Raw genomic sequence first — 18,385 nt, 5'->3', positions numbered from 1 at the left:
AAAATCATAGACCCATGCCATTCTCTGCCTACTTATCTGGAATTCATTAGAGAATCTGACTACTTTCTATTTGTATGAGAAAAAAAAGACTAATGTTAAAGTCCATTGAGAAATGGAAGCTAGATAGTACTAAGATGTATTCAGATACTACACCAGCAATAGGGAGGGATGGATGGATGCATGGCTGTATGGAAGTGATTCCTGCATAGTAAAGTTAGAGTTTCCAATATGAAGCTTTATTTTTCACTCTCCTCCAATAATTTTAGCCTGAAGAGTGGAACTGCATACATTTTCCTGAGATAATACATTACAGAAAGGCCATAGATTTCATGGTCATTTTAAACCAGAAATGCACCTGAAAGATGCAATCCTGTCCACTCTCACATTCAATTTCTTGTTGCCACTTTCTTTCCCTTCTGCTGCACCTGCACCCATGCCCTAAAACAGGTCCCACGGGTGGTATGGACTAAAACTAACTTGCAGAAAAAAGAAAGGGTGCCAATCTCTCCCTTCCCACTCCATCCTCCCCATCTAGTTGTGCATAGATCCATAGTGATTTTGCTAGCACTGAATGAGAGATAGTTGTGGGCAATCAAAAGGCAGAGGAGGAGAGATAGGAGAGAACGATTCTTCAAACTATCTGCCTACATATCTACCTATGGCACGACCCAGGGAGGGTCCAGGCATGACCCCCAGGCTGGGGGGCCTCTTTTCCTGCTCTGCCAGACCTCTACAATTCTTTTTTCTTACAAAGCTAAAATACTGCTTGGTTTCTTTATGTAGCTGTGTGTACATGCCTATGTGCGGAAGTGCATAAGTGTGTGTAGGAGAGCCAGTATTTCAATATGAAGGTAAACATTTGTGACCCAAACCTGGTGAGAAGTTTATTGCAGTATCTCAGCAAGGTTGTTTGAGAGTAATGCTGGAATATGAGGGCCATTGCCAACTGCTTTGAAAGTAGGTGCTTTCTCCAGGAAAGCTGGGGTCATTGTGATACCAAATGGTACAGTGATGCAGATCTCTAACACAAACATGAGGGCTCTTGCCCTTTTCTGCTCCCAGCCTGCTTTGCACATGTATTCCCTGTCATATGATGCGGCAGTCTTGTGACTGCACGGCCTTTCTTCTCCCCCACATCCACACTCAGGTTTCACCTAGCTATGTAATCTCCATCTCAACCAGGCTGCAAAAGGTGAAAAAAATGCAAGTTCAGCTACAATGGTAGTCAAACCAGCTCAGTTATAAAATGCCATAAAATGGGAGCCCTGCAGAGCTCAGTCCATTCTGTCTCATGAATGCCAAAGGAAGAGTCATTAGGGGGGCCATTGGGGTACATGTCATTGTCACCTTCGGTGCCTTTTCATACAAGCCTGGAGTTTAGCTGATTTCTGATAACTCCAGCGACAGCTGATGGGCAAGCAGTTCCTTCCAGGCGAAGATACCAACATCACTGTGAAGGCCTGCCTTATGTGCACTACTCCTCAAAGGGCTGAAAGCAAAGTATACCTGCATGCAAACAACAGCGCTGAAAAAGCTCAGATCATGCTGGCTGATTGCTTTCAGCTAAGTGATCCCAAGCAGGGTGTCCTGGTAGCACTTACTCTTGTCCTTCTAAGTCAGCAAAGAAAACCAGAAATAGCCTGTTTTAACAGCCTGTGTCTCTGCTTGGCATTTCAAGTAATGAGAACTCTGAAATGTATTCCTGCCAGAGGATCAAGTGAGCCCAAAAATATTCATTCAGTGAAATGAAATTCAGGCAACATTCATGTTGCTACCCTGCTGGATAGGCTGATATGGCATGTGAATAGGCAGGCAGCTTGAAAGAGCAGACATTGTTGTTGATGTACACACATGTGTGTGTATACATCTATCTAAACTTTGTATTTACTGCAAACAGAGCTCAACAAATCCTTTGCACTAAGTGCTTTTCAATGAGTATTATTCTTATCTTCTGTTCACTGCTTACCCATTAATGCTTTTGCCATATGTTTCCCAGATTCTTCAGTTTTTGGACAAGTGATGTCTTGTCAACACTTAAATTGTGCTACTTCCTTGGAGCTGCTTGGTCAAGCTACCCATTCATCCTCTGAGCAAAACAAGAAGGACACAGGCAAATCACCAGGACTCCAGATAGGATGGCTGTCTGCAGAAGAAGACACTTCTTCAATGGGGAGGGCAGAGAACAGTAGTAAACTGATGCTTTGCCGAAGCCATCTCCCTATTCATCCCCCTACTTACTTGCTTTCTCAAATCCAGAATCAGACAGGGAAGATATCCTCTACCTTGAGAAATGAGGTATCAGCCAAATAGTGGCTTTCATTCCTTGTTGCCAGCTGGGCTGGGGGAAAACTGAAGTGTAAGAAGCTGATGATTGTAAGAAAGGGGAAACACAATCCATTCATTTCAAAAAATCAAACAACGACTACTGAAGAAAAAATTTTGTATTGTTTCCTCAGGTCTGTTTTCAAGTGCAGTTTCATTGACGGACTTGGTTACAGCACAAGCCACTCCTTACACCCTTAAGAGCAGTTGGGTCATTGCCTTATCTGAAGTGCAAGAGCTTCTTGAAGCAGTTTCCACAGCAATCTCATTCTCTGATCACCGTGCCAGCTACATTTCCAGAACTCAAGAGGCTGTAGAAACTGCCCACATGTACAGTTGGATCCTACGTGATTAATCCATGCTACTGAGATGACGAAGTCAGCTTGCAATCTGTGCAGAATCTTACCTTGCAAAGAACAGAAATAAAAATTGACAGGGTTTACAGTAAGAGAAATAATCCCCAGATATTGCTCTACAGCTGCCACTGCTAGCCAGGGAGTTTACCATGCAGTCCTCAGTTTATTTCCCCGTGGCCAGCTCTGCAGCTTGCCCCACGTGCCCCACCACAGACTTCCACCAAACCTTACAGCACCTCTCTCCCAACCCCAGGTGTGGTTCACAGTCCACCTCTGATGAGCCCACATAGCCCTACAATCCACTTTGTCCCAGTCCCATGAAGAACCCTACAGCTCAACTCTCCCAACCTCGGAATGCATCCTCAGCATATTTCCCCTTCAATGTACACATGACTCTCTACAAATCTCTGCACTCTATCTATCTCCCCAAGTCCTACCTCCTTCACAGTCCGCTTGCCATCTATGTCATTGCCAGAGCAACAGCTAGGGGCCAGGATCTGGGGAGCTGTGTATTGCTGGCACTTTTTTGAAGTCCATGATTCCTAGGTGCTTGGTTTGTGTGTTGCCCATTGAAGGAGCCTCCAGCGAGTGCTCTGGGGCTGCTTGAACAAAGCGTTTAAGGGCATGCCTAACTTCAGGAGCAGAAGTGATGGCATTAAAAGCAACAGAACTATTCACACACTCATAAATAAACATTTGCACCACTTCTTTGCCAGACTGGGGCTGAGTTCATTTGAAAATCAGCCTTACAGAGGCCCTTAGTGTCTGAACTTTTCTCCTGCTGTTTTTAATAGAAAATGTCCTCATTTAGAAACAGGTCTTTTCCATGCACACCACAGGGGAAAGTAATTATATATGATAGAAGTCATGACTTCTAAGAGGAGATATAAGGTATCTCATTCCCTGCCTTCTTTATAGACTTACGCTTAGATCATTGCTGGTTTAATTAACTCTTTAATTATCCTGTGGACTATAGATCTGAATAAATGATCTGATGAAGAAAACCTAGCTTTTAGGTCAGCATAGCAAAACTATTTTTAATGTAAGAGGTAGAAATTGTTCAATTTAACTACACATTCACAGATCCCCCTAGTCTGCTTTGACCATCTGATTTCATTAAAAGCCAGAGCAGCTCCCAGTGAAACAAATCACACACTCAGGGTGAAGGAAGATGCACGACTCTCTCGATCCTTCCTGCAGTACCTGTATCATCACACTCAGTCCCTATATAATCATGCTGCCAACAACTGTCAGGTCTCACATGCTGAAATGAGACTGGGAAAGCAGATGTTGGTTGCTTTGCCTTTTCTCCCTTTCTCCTCCCTTCCCTTCTCCCAAATGCCCTGTATCACAAACACCTGCCGAGCAGCACCCTGCTGCTGCAATCCCACCCACTGGGTGCAGCTGGTCAGCGGGTCACAGATCAGGTTGACCCCCTGCCTGCAGCGTGGGGAGTTGGGCTGTGTAGGAGAGGCCTTGGCAGCTGGAGATTTTCCCTCTGAGAGACCATTTGTCCCTGGGACCTTGCAGGAGGTGGCACCTGCCAGCCACTGCCTGTGCCTGACATGACATGGCTTCACCATCCTGGGGTGACCCAGCTGCTTTCCCCTTTGGGATGCTCCAGGATGGAGAAGTCCTGGGCTTCCTGGGGCAGGGACATTGCCCTGATTTCCATTTCACACCAGTGTCATCCCACTGGCGAGCAGAGCATAAACCCAACAGAAACAAGGTGTGGTCAAAGCTATTGTCTTCTCCTGTGCCATGTACATTTATCCTGTCTGTATTCATTCCTATGCAGAATGAGCTAAATAAAAACAAATGAACCCCACATACTAAATGTGTCTAGGAATTCAGCAACTCAGCTTGTGCTTTCAATGAGAGTCAGTGGTAATAAAATTGTAAGCATTTTGACATACCTGCCTTAAGACCCTACAGAAAAAGCTGAAACCAAAATAAAATAAAAACTTTTAAAAGAAGAGGAAGTATTTTTAAAAGTGTGTTTTCTTAAATGGGTTTCTAGAGCCATCTGAGGAAGAATAGCCTACGTTCAGCTGAGATGTGAGTGGCAGTGGCAGATACCCTGTTGAGGTGGTGGAGGCGAGATGCATGAGGATACGTTTGGTGCTGATACACTCACTGGGAAAGATAAACAGGTGCAACTGGGTATAAAGTAGAAAACTAGTGTGACTTCCTTCAAATTTGGCATGCTGGGGGTGTGCAAACCAGGACAGCTTGTGCATTCAGGGGTGGGGAGATCAAGGAAAAGAGTTTGGCAGGACAGAAAAACAGCCTGCTACACACACTTGAATCTTCTCTTTGCCTTGCCCCACATCCCTGATGGCAGCTTCACATATTAACCATACATAAAGGTATAGAGCTATGTAGTGTCAGGTCTAGCCAAGGGCTGCAGCCTGTCCAAAGCAGCCATGCCTGTGCAGGTGCCCTATATAGAGGACAGTGTTTCCCGATGTGATGCTGACAGCTAGGCAGTTTTTTACAAGCCTCCTGTTTCCAGGAGTGTTGTCCTTGGTCAAGTCTTGTTGAGTTCACTGGGAGCTGAGAGAGCTCGATACTAATGCAAATCCGTGCACTTTTGTATGAATGTAATGTCTGTCCTAAAAAGAAACTCTGCTCAAAGACATACGTAAGATGCAGCTGCCGGTTCCACAAATCATTTTGCTGGGAAGATTCAGTCAACCTACTGGAAAATGAAAATAAGGGCTGGGATCCTTCTTGCAGCTTTGCGCACTGGTGCTGCAAGGAGCATCTCTGGATCCAAGATAGTCCTTCAGACTTGCCTTGACCGTAAGGGAAGGAAGGGGCACTCCTGGGATGCGACTCCCCTTGGCCCCAAACAGATGTCTGCAAGGGGGTGAGGAGGTGCCAGCAGCGCTCAGCTGTCCCCGTCCCATCCCTGAAGAGGCCCTGCAGAGCAGCAGGGGCACGCAAGCTAACCCCTTGGCTAATGCTTGCCATTATCTACCGCTGGATCGTCCCGGCAGTGCTTTTATCTGATTGCAGAGACTGGGCTGTTAAGATGACAACTGGTTCCCAAGCTGACTAATTGAGGCCATATTTAGCCACCTGCCCTCTCCCCACCACCACCACCACTACTGGCAACCCCCACACTTCCTTCCGTCCCTGCCATGGGGATGCTGAGAGAAGCTGGTGCCCCTCAGCGGGGCAGCTTGCACTGGCGCTGCGCCGTGCAGGCCTAGGCAGCCATGGTGTGGGCTGCGGCACAGGCTGCAGCCACACGGGGTGCAGGTGGTTTGGGCAGGCTGAGGCAGGAGTTGGGCCCTGGGATGGAGGTGCAGGGCCAGCCTGGGGGGAGGCCCACCTCACCGGGGCAGCTAGGAGAGGGGTCATTGCTGAAGGGCGTTGGAAAGGCCACATGGAGCAGGCCAGACCCACTGCTGGGCTCCCCACAGCGTGCTGGAGCAGAGTGTGGCCGTGTGGCATCGCTGCCCGCCCAGCAGCGCCTCTCTGGCCTCAGAAGCCCTGTGGGGGAGAAGGCAGTCCTGACTGGCCTTGAGCCATTGCTCACTCCCTGCACCCAACACTTCTTTTTAATAGCTGAGCTAGTTCAATTCTAGCTAAAATCACTATGACCATAGGCAGGATAAACTGACGGGCAAGCGATCAAGTGATTAAGACCATAAAACAAAGCTGGGCCTGCAGCACTTGGGGACAAGTCGCCAGCAGCCTGACAAGGAGCTCTTTGTGTTCTGCCGGGCAGCACCGACAGCAACCCCGCTGCACTCAGCCACGTGCCGCGCTTTCTGAAAAACAAACCTCTACCCGGGGGTCGTGGCTTCAGGTTTTATTGGAGTGTGCTGGTGTTTCTATGGGGGCTTCTCCTCCTTTCCCTTCCCTTTCCCTTCCTGCTTCTTCATGTCCATCCCTCCCTGTTGTGCCCCACCTGCCAGCCCCAGCAGCTCCTAATTTACCTCCTGGGCTGCCCGCAGCCGGTCAGATGCACAGGTCCTCGCTTTTGATAAATTCCAGCTTTTCAGCATTGCAGCATTATTAGCTGAGTCTACCAGAGAGGCTCGTCATCAGTAAAAGCAGCAGCTTTTATTGCAGTTGTCTATCCTTTACTCATAAAGACACCGCCTTTTCATCTTCTTGCTGTGCTGCTTGTCAAGTTGCTGGTTAGGGAGTGAAGGAAATGCCTACTTAGATGTTGGGGAAGGTAACATGGTGGTCAAACACGTAGGCAATTCAACATCACAGGGAGCTGCAGGCTGGCTGCAAAGACAGAGGGACGTGCGGTGCATTATGCCAAAAGTAATATTCCAGCAGTTTGGAGTGAAATGTTAAATTGGTTTAAATTATATTGAGTTAATCACTGTGGAACTGCTGTACTGTCACATACGTTCACCTTTCTTCATACCTGGTCCCAGTCCTAATCTATTGCTGCAGCACTGAGGATCTCTGCTGGGGTCAGGGATCTCCCAGACAGGAGGAATACACAGCATCGCGAGGCATCTGTGCAGAGTCTGATCCATCTGCTACGTTTGCATACTTGCTCTGCGTCCGTGCTCTACTGTGAGTCAGACCTAAGCAGTAAATCCAACATGCCAGCATATATATGACTACTGAGCATGCAGAGATTATCTGTGCTGCATGTGTGCACTTGCAGTGATATAATCATCTGTGTGAAAACATACAGATGTTCTTGACCAATATTCAGATATGTAGATTATAATCACATGGCTCAGGAAGTGTGAAGGCACCAAGAGGAGAGAATATGAGAAAACTGTACTTGGTTTAAGGCTCCTTTTTTCCTGCCTTAACAGTGTAGAAAGCCATTAGTGTAAATGCAAATAGGGCCTGCAGAAATTTCCTCAGCAGAAGTTTAATAGCGCACTGCAATCAGACACACAGCTACTCCTGAGCACACGCTTCATGCCTTAGCTGACATGTGGCACCGAGTTAATGTAAGTTATGCAATTACCCACCAAATGGTTATCACTCAACCGATAGCTTGTACAGTAGTAGCTTTCATGGCTAATAACTGAAAATAGAATCAGACCTCACATGAGCTGTGTAACTGTGCACTGTTTAAAATGAATTTCTGTTACATGGTAGGATGGGTTATATTTATACTATAAAAGCAGATACCAAACATAATTTTTGCAAAAATAAAATTGCTATAATTATTTTGATTGTGTCGCCTAGAAAATGAGATTTTTAATTTTTGTAAGATGTTAAGAGTTTTTTAAATACATAAGGGCACAGAAAAATTAGATAAAAAGAACAAATGTGCCTTTTTTAATGAATGCACATTGGCCATCATGAGTGAATAAGCTCAGTAACAAGATTCTCGCCCCAGAATGTTGGACACGAAAGTTAATTATCACTTTGCAACCTCTTAAATATGTCTGTAATATTCAGGCAGTCAGGATATAGCAATCTCTATGTATGACACCACATTGCAAATGTTCCTCTGCCATGCCTCTCCACATGCTGATCAAATGACACTTGCTGTCCTGGAACTGTATTTCACCCACATGTTCCCTCCATCCTCACCCGCTCTTCCCAAGAACAACAGCGAGCTCTGCATGGGTATATTAACAGTGAGAAAGTGATGACTGGTTACATGAGCCTGGGCTTGCTCAGGCTCACAGCTGACCAAACAAACCTCCCTGCATGCTGTAGCCCGCTCTTCTATTCATGAATCACAAGCGGCAATTGAAGCATTTAAAAGCAATAAACTAGTTTCTACTAGCCTGAGATTCAACCTGCTGTTTTAAGGGGGATATGTTGGAGTGAGTAAAGTAGCTTGAGCCCTTCTTCTCCTTTCATTAGCTCTGGCTGATATCAGGTGGTTTGTTCATGGCTGCAGGGCTGACAAGCTTTCCCATTTCTGTCGGGACTGCACCCTGTATATATTTTCCTCTTCAGTAGTTACAGAACTTGTTGGGTGATTTGAACCACGTTTGACAACCCTCAAATATATGGTTCCTGCAAAGTTCCTGCAAGGGTCACAAGAACAGGCAGCTATTAGAGGGATTTATAAGTGAGGCTCAGACCTTCAGAAAGTGTGGATATTTTCTGCAGAAAGAAAAAGAAAGTCAGATAAAAGCAATGACTACAAAACATGAAGTCAGGTTTCATACAGGACTGTGTCTCTTGGCTGATTTAACAGACCAATATTAAGATTTTCTGTCCCCTCTCCAGATTCCCCTGCACTTTTTCACTTTCCAACTCCCCTCCAGAATAATGTTCTGGCAGTAAAAATATTTGAGGGTGTTATTCTTCTCTTGAATTTGATTCAAATCAACAAGTTCAAAACCTAAGGGGAAACAGAGCTGCATACACAGGCAGCTCAGTTAGATGTGTTTCCATTTTTAAAAAAGCTAAAAACGTGAATGAAAGAAGCACAGCAATAATTCTTCTTTTACATTGAAGATTTATTTTTTTTCTGCTGTTCACAGAATAATTTTGTTTGTTAAAAAAAGTTTTATAAAAGCCCAGATATTTCTCATGGGCAGTTTACAGAAGTGAAAATAGTTTTAGGTTTCTTCTTCTGGTGTAGCCTTTCTCTGTTTCTCTCTTATCTGGCTGGAAATTTTAGAAATCCTTAAGCTTCAGGTCCACAGACAGACTACTACGCACAAGTTCATAGTTATTTGCTTAGTCCTGCGATAGGCTGCTCATACAGTGCAGGGGAGAACTGCATGCCACAAAGTGGATAAAACGGGAGGGAAGCCAACCTGATGGAACACTCTGGCAACCTGTACTCCACTTGCACGTGGGTATCTGAGTGCTTTCATTCATTATTCCCAGGCCTTGATTTACGTTAGAAAGGATATGTCAGTGCTCTTCCTTCAAATAGAGTGAGTGGGCATTACATTTTTCTTCAAGACCATTACTGATGTTGGTGTTTACCTGCTTGTAAAATGCCCTTGTAACTAGAATTCTCAAGGGAGTGGCAGAAGCAAAGATTTCTTCTTCTGGAAATGTGGAATTTAAATTCCTCCAACCAGAGAAAGGACAATTAAACCTCTGTCAATTGACCATGACTTGGTTGGGCATTTTCACCCTTTACCAAGTACATAAAGACCTTCTTCTTCTCCAGCTATGTTTTAAAAGCAACTGCCATTGCATTTTGAATGCAGTGTGCTCAGTTTTGGGCCTTCTCAGAACACCTGTAAATTAAGTTATTAAGGGGACATGAGCAGAAAGAGTTCTAGTTTATTGATCCTGGTGGGGAACAGAAATGAGACAGGCTTCAAGCTGCTCATTGCTGCCAGCTGGGGAATTTGCATGAGGAGTTCGGGCATTGCCAGGACGGAGCAGTGGCTGAGAAGGACTTTCTGGGACTTTGTTTTAAATGTTTAACTTGGGTAGTGATGTCCTTTTACTGGCCTGAGAGAATTGTTTGAATTCCTGCATGTCCCAAAGACTACAGTTATACTAAGTGTTTCAGCTCTTGGGAGAAAATGCTATGCACCAGGTGCAAAGAAAAGAGAACCAAGTATCCGCACCCTCAAGGCCCCTGGGACAATGAGGAATTCCAGCCTGCAAACTGCACTCCTTGCTGAAGATAAAGGAAAAAATGCTCAAGATCCCGGCCTGACTATCTTTTGGAGTAAAATGCTTTTCCTATCCCAAATCTGACCATTGGCATGACGCTGCACATCAGAGGAAGATACACGAAGCAGAAAGCTGAGACTACGTACACTGCCTTCCATCAGTGGTCTAACCCCACTGCTGTCCTGTTTCCAACTGGTGACCAATGTCTGATCCATCAGAAAGTGGTAGGTGGGCATGGAAGTAATCAAAATATATCCTGGAGGCAGAGAGAAGGAATTCTTTCATAGCCTGAAGGCAATCACATGAGGTCCTCACCACTGATTGCAGGCTGTGATTTGGAGTTTCTCCCACCAAAGGACATTTATCAGTGATTGGATCTTGTCATGCCTTTGTTAGTAAAAGTTTAAAAGCTCTCTACTCTCAGATATCCACCCCATGTCTAACACTCATACCAAACACCCAAATCACCTCAGGCTTCTTTTTTTCAGTAAACTGAATAAATTAGGGTACTTACAGTCTCCCCTCCTACAGTCTGCTTGGCAGCTCACAAGTCACATTTGTGGCTCCCCTTTGAAACCTCCATAGTGTTTCCTCAGCCTCCCTTAACCAGCAGGGACCAGAAATGCAAGCCAGCTTCTAGCAGTGGCTAACTAACGTCATACGCTCACATCTCTACTTCTGCTTTCTAAATAACTATTAAACACTTCTGACAGAGCGCTTAGAGCACTTACTAAAGGTAGCAGCACTAGTGTTCCTGAAGGTAAACCTCCACTGCACTCGCAATTGCTCACCCGGGATTCAGGAGGTGCCAGGGTTCAAACGCTGGGTTTGGCACAGGCCCCTTGGGCAATCTTAAGAAATTAATTTGACCTTCTTGTGTTGCCATCACTCTTACCTCAGCCCCATTTCTGTAGGACATGTACAATACTTGCATTGCTCTGTTTCCACCTGCTTTATCTGCAGGCATATCTGCACAGACAGTAACTCTACCCGCACTCTGAGTCAGCCGAGTGAAAGCCTTCTCCAGGCTGGAAGCTGTTTAGACGTGTTACTGAAGGCTCTGCCCATGCTAATGTTCCCTGCTTCCCCATAGAGAGAAAAGGCATGTCAAGGTGTTGAATTTACTGCTGTGGGTCTCCTCAAGTATAAAAATCACTAGTCCTTTCCAGCCCACTGGCAGACGCAGAGCCCTGGTGCTGAAGCATTCTCCGGTCTCACATTTCTCTTGTCCAGCATCTAATTCCCCCCTGCCTGGGCTCAGCCCGCTTTCCTCCCTCAGCCCAACCCCAGCCCTCCTGGGCGGCCCCAAGAAGGTTGTGTTACAGCAGACAGATGGAATCTCAAAACCAAACGGCCTGGCAGAGGCAGTCCCTCCCCTGTCACTAGCCCCATGCTAGGGGAGAAAGTATTTCATTTCCCTGGGAGCTGGGAACATGCTGTCCTTGTGTCGCCGCAGGGGAATGCTGTCATGACACAGCAGCATGGTCCTTTCTGATAACATGGAGAATCCTCAGACTGCACAGACACTGGGTCAGATACCTCCTGCATGCCCAGCTGCCCCAAGAGCTCTCCTGAGAGTCATGGCTACTGCCACTGGCAAAACACCAAACCTCTCATACGCTGTCCCTTGCCCTGCAGTTGCAAGCTTTTACCCTGCAGTGAGTTTAGATGAAGTACTGTATATACTCAGTCTATAAAATTACAATTAATTACATGATCCACTGGCAGTGTTGTGGATTTATTACAACTGGGTAATAAAATGATTATTCGTAGGTGGAAAGTGCTAAAAGCAATCAACCTTGTTCCTAAAGCCTTTGTCCTTACAAATAAGAAATGATAACAGTATGAACTACAAGCCTCCTTCTCCCCCTATCACCACTACTGGTGGAACAATGGTAATTTATGTCTTTAACTTTACTAATGTTAAAATGATAGCTAAACTTCCCAACACACCTGACTTAAAATAACCATAGGAGACTCACGATAATCTTTCAAAGTGTGGGTATATCCAGGCACTTTTACTGCACAGAAGCAGAAATCATGTAATGCTTCCTATGACTTTCTGTGACTTCCCAGCACTCTCCCTGTGTGGGCTTCTAAGCCTGCGATAGCATTACAGCAGGGTTATGTCCCTGCAGCAGAAGGGGTGATAATTAAAATGGTAAACTGGCGAAGGAACATGTAAACTAGTAAAATTCTAGGGAGAAGATTTTGATATTGTTCCTGAAGCATGGCCTAAACTCATTTATTCCTCCATTTATCAATTTAGTCATTTATTTGTAAGGTTTAAGCCTAGGATTTTCTTGTTTAATTCCTCTGAGCAGTCAGCCACCAGTCTCTATGATGCTTGTTGTAAATATATGTCTAGACATAATTTAGATTAATTCACCATAACGATGCTGTCAGTTTGAATATATTACAGTGCAAGTGCATAATGTGCAGTTGAAATGCAAACTCCAAACAGGCTTTGCTCTGACCTGCCTGGTGTGTCTTAATATACTGTAATTATTCTAGTAGGAAAAGAAACAGGGAACATGTTCTTTCCTCAGTTAGAAGGGAAAGCATTTACAGAGTTGTGGGGAGTTGAATGAACTCAGACCATATATATTCAGAGGCTGATCCTACAGTGTTGCATGGCTTCCCCTTTAACAATGACCGATCCTCTTTGATTCTTCTTTTCAAAAGGGTTATTGCAAAAAAAGCAGTGAACATCTTTTTGATACTCATCTCCAATAGGTGCTCAGGAAACCATTAAGCAGTGGCCACTGTCGTATTCTTGCGCAGGTGTAACAGTCTGAGACGGTTGGGCTTCCTATCCCACTCTTCAGTAGTTTTTTCATCACTTAAGACTCATCCCTGGGTGCTTGGCTTGAAAACAGCATGCAGGGAGCGATTGCCTTAGATGGCATCCTATCACGGTATGTTTAAATGCAATTGAACATTTCTGAGGTCCTTTTCCATGATACTTACAGGAAAGTCTCTGTGTAGGGTCTAACGCTCTTTACTGAACCAGTCTCAATGTGTGTCTCTGAATTTCTTGCTTCATCTGCTCTTATTTAACAAAAATAAGATCAAATAAGATCACAGTAAGTAACTGTGCATGAACTTGAATGAGAGCCAGGCCAGGCCTGGCCCTGTATCTGAGAAAAATATAATCTATAAAGTATTTTAGGGTACATTTTAATCATTTTCTGAAGCTTGTGTCAAGCTTATTGTTAGAAAATATGAGAAAGTATTGTAGCTTATTATGTATGGGCACTTCCGATCTAAAGACAATTTCATTGCTGTACAACCAGAGACTGTATTCAACCTGCCACATGTGCAAGACACATTTATGACTGAGCAGAAGAGACAATTAAAGCCCTTTGTAGTAAGAGAGAATAGGAGTTTCTGGAAGTTGCTGCCCCAGGCAATTGGCCACATAGCAAACCATGGCCACAGCCAAGGCACACGGTCTGAGAGGTCTCCTTGCGCCTCTTGAAAGCCACAGCACCAGAGACTGTGGAAGAAGAAAACAGATGGTAAGAAAAGCATAGTCACCGTCATCTGAGCGGAAAGTTAGAGCTTCTTATGGTAAGAACTCTCTGGAAAAGCAATCCTGGAAATGGAGGGCAGGGAAAGTGCTGGCTGCTCTTTGCTCCTACCGTACTTAAGGGGATAACCTCCATATATGTTCTCTGACAATGACTGGCATTGCAAGGAAGAGAGACACTTGACTGATATAGTCATTTTATACCCACAGTGAAAACAATTCTGCCTGAATGTTTATAGACTCCTAGAATCATAGAAACATAGAATCATTTAGACTTATCAGGCTAATTGGCTGATATGTGTGCGTAGACGTGTATATATGTATGTGTGTATGGTTATCTACACTGACTCTGCTCTCTAGTATGATTTGATTCTCTGGGCTCTCCCAGGATATGTTCAGTTCTCTCTGCTGCCACCTCGATTAATGGAAGATGTGGCCGCTTTGCATCTCCCAGGACTGTGTCCATCCCAACTTACACCTTAGGATCTGATAATTTGAAAGTATGATACAAGCAGTGAGGTAAAGCTAATAATACGTAATACATGTCCTGTCCTAGAGTATAAAGAAGTTTTAAAAACAGCTATCTACTTAGGAGATGGGCAAATTTTACAATTTCAGAGCAAGTGAATCTGAGGCACATAGAAAAGATATATGACAAGCTCCAGGCCACACAAGATCTCTGTGCTTGATATAGACAGAGAATTGAGGACTTAGGTCTTATGCTTTGACTGAAGTCCTTCAATGCCCTTTTAACATCGTCCTCAAAAGCATGCAGTTCAAAAGGTGTGAAGGTTAAAGAAAGAACAAGTCTAACCTCCTCTAGGAGGGCTTCTTACAAATTATCTCTCTTGGAAAGAGCAAAGAAATCTGTTCCAAATTCATTCTGATGGCATGAAATCACTGGCTTTGCAGGTATGACTCTAAATAAGCAGTGCATGCCAACCCTGCAGTCTGCAAACAGACTTCTCACATGCCTGCCTACATAAAACCCTGCAGGTAAAAGAGTTACTTTACCCAGAACATTTTGTAAACCATTAATCTAATTTATCCTTGCATGAAAGGTTAGCCTTGCAAATGCTCTTCCCCTCACCTTTCCAACAATGAACAAATCACCTTATTAACTAGCTGCTTTCAGCTGCGTGAAAGACACAATTCCCTTCTATATTTTTGTTAAATTTCTTGAAAATACTGCCTAGTTTTTGTACAATTGTCTTCAACATTTCACTCCAAGTATTCCAGTAATTGTGAAACAATAAGGTGAGTGTGTTAGAAATTCTACAGGAAATCAAAGAGCTATATTATTATGCATTATGTTATACATAAGGTGCAAGCTTTGTCTAATCAGATTACCACAGAGCCATTTGGTTGTAAATTCTTTGCTCTGTTTTTTGAGACAGAGAGCACTATCACAGTCTAAGTCCTTTGGCTGTCACAGTCTAAATCCTATACAGTACTTCTGAGCAGTCTAAATCTTGTAGATCACTTCTGAGCAATTATTTCAGGTAAATACATTTTAGCATGAAATGTCATAAAAGCCTTCTTTGGTTGAAACTGAAAACCAGGGAATTTTCTGGGGATGCTTACTAACAGGAGGAGGTGCAGGAATTCATGGGATCCAGGAAGTGGCCTGTAATCAACTAATGTATTTTTTAAATGTGCAACCCTCTCTTATCAAATTCAAGTTTGTAGAGAAAGAAAAGAGATGGGAAAAAATGCATTAAAATTGAAACTTTGATTTGGGTTTTTTAGCCATCAATTCTTTTTAAGTTCTCAAACACCTGCAAAACTCTACCAGAAGTAAAATTTTCACACAATTTCTTTTCTAGATATTTCCTTCACTAAGTCAATTTTACAAATGAAATAAGGCTTATAAACTCAGATCTTTCTTTTAGATATGTAATTACCAAACATTAAGCTTAAAGGTATTTGCAAGAACAACAGTCCTTGCCCAGTTGTCCAGGGCTCTTTCTACTGCTCTCTCCTCTCACAAGGCACTTGACAGAATAATTACCAAGCATGGCAATATATCAGATTGATATTCAGTCATCGTTTTTACGTCTCTCGGCATGCCAACTCAATAGCAAATGTGTTGGCAAGCAGCAGTGGCAGCGATCTGTGTGCTGGGGAGGGGGCAGCTCCCATAGACAGAGTTTGTCCCGGGGCACTCAAAGGGTTAAAAACCACACGGTAATCTCTCCATACTATCACAGGCAGTTAATCTTATTTAAAGGAACACATTTTGCCTGTAGACATCATAGCCTCGGGGTGTGACCGCGAGAGTGGTGCTCAGAACAGAACAAGAGTGGCCGGAGGGGCTTTGCTAGCACAGGGCACACGGGAAATGCCGGGGAGAGAGCTGCCTGCTGCCTCCCCGGGCCGGGACGCAGCTCAGAGGTGACCTCCTCATCCAGGTGAGGAGAGGAGCACCTGACTCTGTCCCCACATACCCACCCCTGCACAATGCAAATGAAGCCGTTCCCTGATCTGGATGACTGAGGGAGCGGCTGTCAAAATGCCCACGGGCTTCAGTGACACCAGGATTTCACTGGTACTTCTCAAAGAGGAGAAATGCCGTCTGCTGCAGGGGACTGACGTTGATGCCTCCTGGTAATGTTTTAGAGCCCTCCCACCCCGCTCTGCGACCTTCCTTCTGCTGATACAAGAACCATGTACACTACGATGCCTGCAAAATCAACCCGAGTGTTACGGAGAGATTTCATTCTCTCAAAGGTGATTATGAAGTACTCTCTAATTATAGGAACTGCATTAAAGTGTTCCTGAAGAATATATCAGCATAAGGGCAGAGAGTGCTATTCCCAAGAAGTAACATATTAAGCTACTGGGCTTTTCTTTTTTCTGCTTGCTAAGCATCCTCCAGCAATATGCATTTACTTTCAAATTACTTATCTGAATGCATTTGAATTGATTATTGTCAGTATACTTCTATCACAGGGAGTTATGATGCATAATTGTAACTCAGGCTGTGCTGCCTGGCTGGAAGCGGTCAGACAAGATGCAGATTTTATTCCCTGAGTGAAGAATGCAAGTATTTCCATAGCAAAGCATTCATGTTTAAAGTCAAGTCTCCTTGAGTGTGGGTGTTTATAATTCCAAATTCTTTTAGAGCAAATATTTGTGTCTATAAAATTAATTTGCAAAAGATTTGACAGGATGTGTGTGGAAAATAAAGGTCAGAACTATAAAACTGTACTGAAAAGAATAAAAGCAAAGTCCTTGAAGAATGGTGTGTGAGTGTTGATGTGCATGTGTTACAGGTATGGGCCATTTTGAAAAAAATTATTGTACCTATGTGGATGTCAATGTGGAGTTCAGAAAATACATGTATTGTAGGTTGCTGTATTGCTCCACAGCCCATAGAGACTATGTGTGTGTGTGCGCGCACGTGCATGTGTGCATAAAGGAGAGGGAGAGGGAAAATGAGGGGGAGAGTGGGAGGAAGATAGGTACAGAGCCAGAATCCTTTTTTTTTCTCACATCAAGATGATTATAGTGTCCTTAGAAATGAGAGGGCTCTACTGAAGATTTTCACTTCAAAGAAAAGTTCTCAGTGAAAGCTCATCCTCTCCTTCTCTCATTAGTAGGCAGAGAAGTCTTTAACATAATTGATAATCTAGCATAGAAAAGCAGAGGAGTGTACTTCCCTCCCAAGTCAGGCAAAACATTTCACAGGCATGTGACTGTCTGAAGTTAAAGAAGAAAAAGAAGCAACAAGACTTTTAGAGGACTACGAACACAGATGTGCAAATATTAATGCAACTCAGAGATACTTAAGCCTATTTGGGCGTAACCTTTAATATAAGACTCCTGTGTTAGTTTCATTTCTAGGGTCAGTGTCCTGTTTTCTCTACCAAATGCTTTTGGGTTGGCTTTTTTTTCTTAAATCTGCATTTTAATTTCCCAAATAGACTGGCTGCGTGTGTGAGAGGGAAAATCTCTCTTACCTGCCTGTGTCTAGATGTCGACGATGGCTCCGTGTGCTCCGTCGTGCCCCAAATGCTCCCAGCCATCTGCTGAACATGCCTGCAGCTTTGGCGCAGGGTCTGCAGTTGCAGGTGTGCACTGAGGCAGATCTCACGGCTGCCCACTGCTTATCCGTGCTGTCTGGGTTGAATCCATCCTGCAACCTCAGTGTGTAGTAAGGAAGATGCACATCTGAGCAGTTGAAAAGAAACACGGAAAACACTGAGCTCCCCGACCCAGCTCATAAAATCACGTCCAGCAGCTCTCACTTCTACAGCACTTACGAATGATTGAGTCCTATTCCAAATTAAATGAATCCGTGTTGAATAAATACTATCGTGATTTTAATTACCCTACTCATTTAGGGCCAAGTCATAGCCTGAGAGGCTCACTTTGTTCAATACATCAGAGCACAGAGAATTTCCATAGCCTTTTGAATCTTATCTAAGATATTCCAGTGGTCAAGTTTTATTAATTTCTCCAGTTGCACTTGCTCTTTTCCCTTTAATAGGCTGTGCAAATGGATTTTGTGGCAGCTTCCTTTTCAGCACTGAATATTTTACAATCCTTGGATTTAATTAGCTGCATTTCCATATTATTACACAGAGGTAGGAGCTACTATTTAGTGACAACAAAAATAAAGACTAAA

The 18,385-nt window shown here is 44.1% G+C and overlaps 1 long non-coding RNA gene across 1 annotated transcript; it reads right to left on the bottom strand.

Moving 5' to 3' along the window:
- Window positions 1-498: 498 nt before the first annotated feature.
- LOC142601278 (uncharacterized) lies at window positions 499-17,928 on the bottom strand. Its single transcript, XR_012834880.1, has 3 exons — window positions 17,718-17,928; window positions 1,967-2,728; window positions 499-1,183 (listed from the first exon to the last, which is right to left on the bottom strand). It is a non-coding gene; the product is annotated as an uncharacterized LOC142601278 (long non-coding RNA).
- Between the last annotated feature and the right edge of the window lie 457 nt (window positions 17,929-18,385).

Source organism: Balearica regulorum, chromosome 3, assembly GCF_011004875.1.
Source record: "Balearica regulorum gibbericeps isolate bBalReg1 chromosome 3, bBalReg1.pri, whole genome shotgun sequence".
Lineage (NCBI taxonomy): Eukaryota > Metazoa > Chordata > Aves > Gruiformes > Gruidae > Balearica > Balearica regulorum.
Note: the sequence above shows the minus strand (reverse complement) of the source record. Positions and strands in the feature narration are given on the sequence as shown.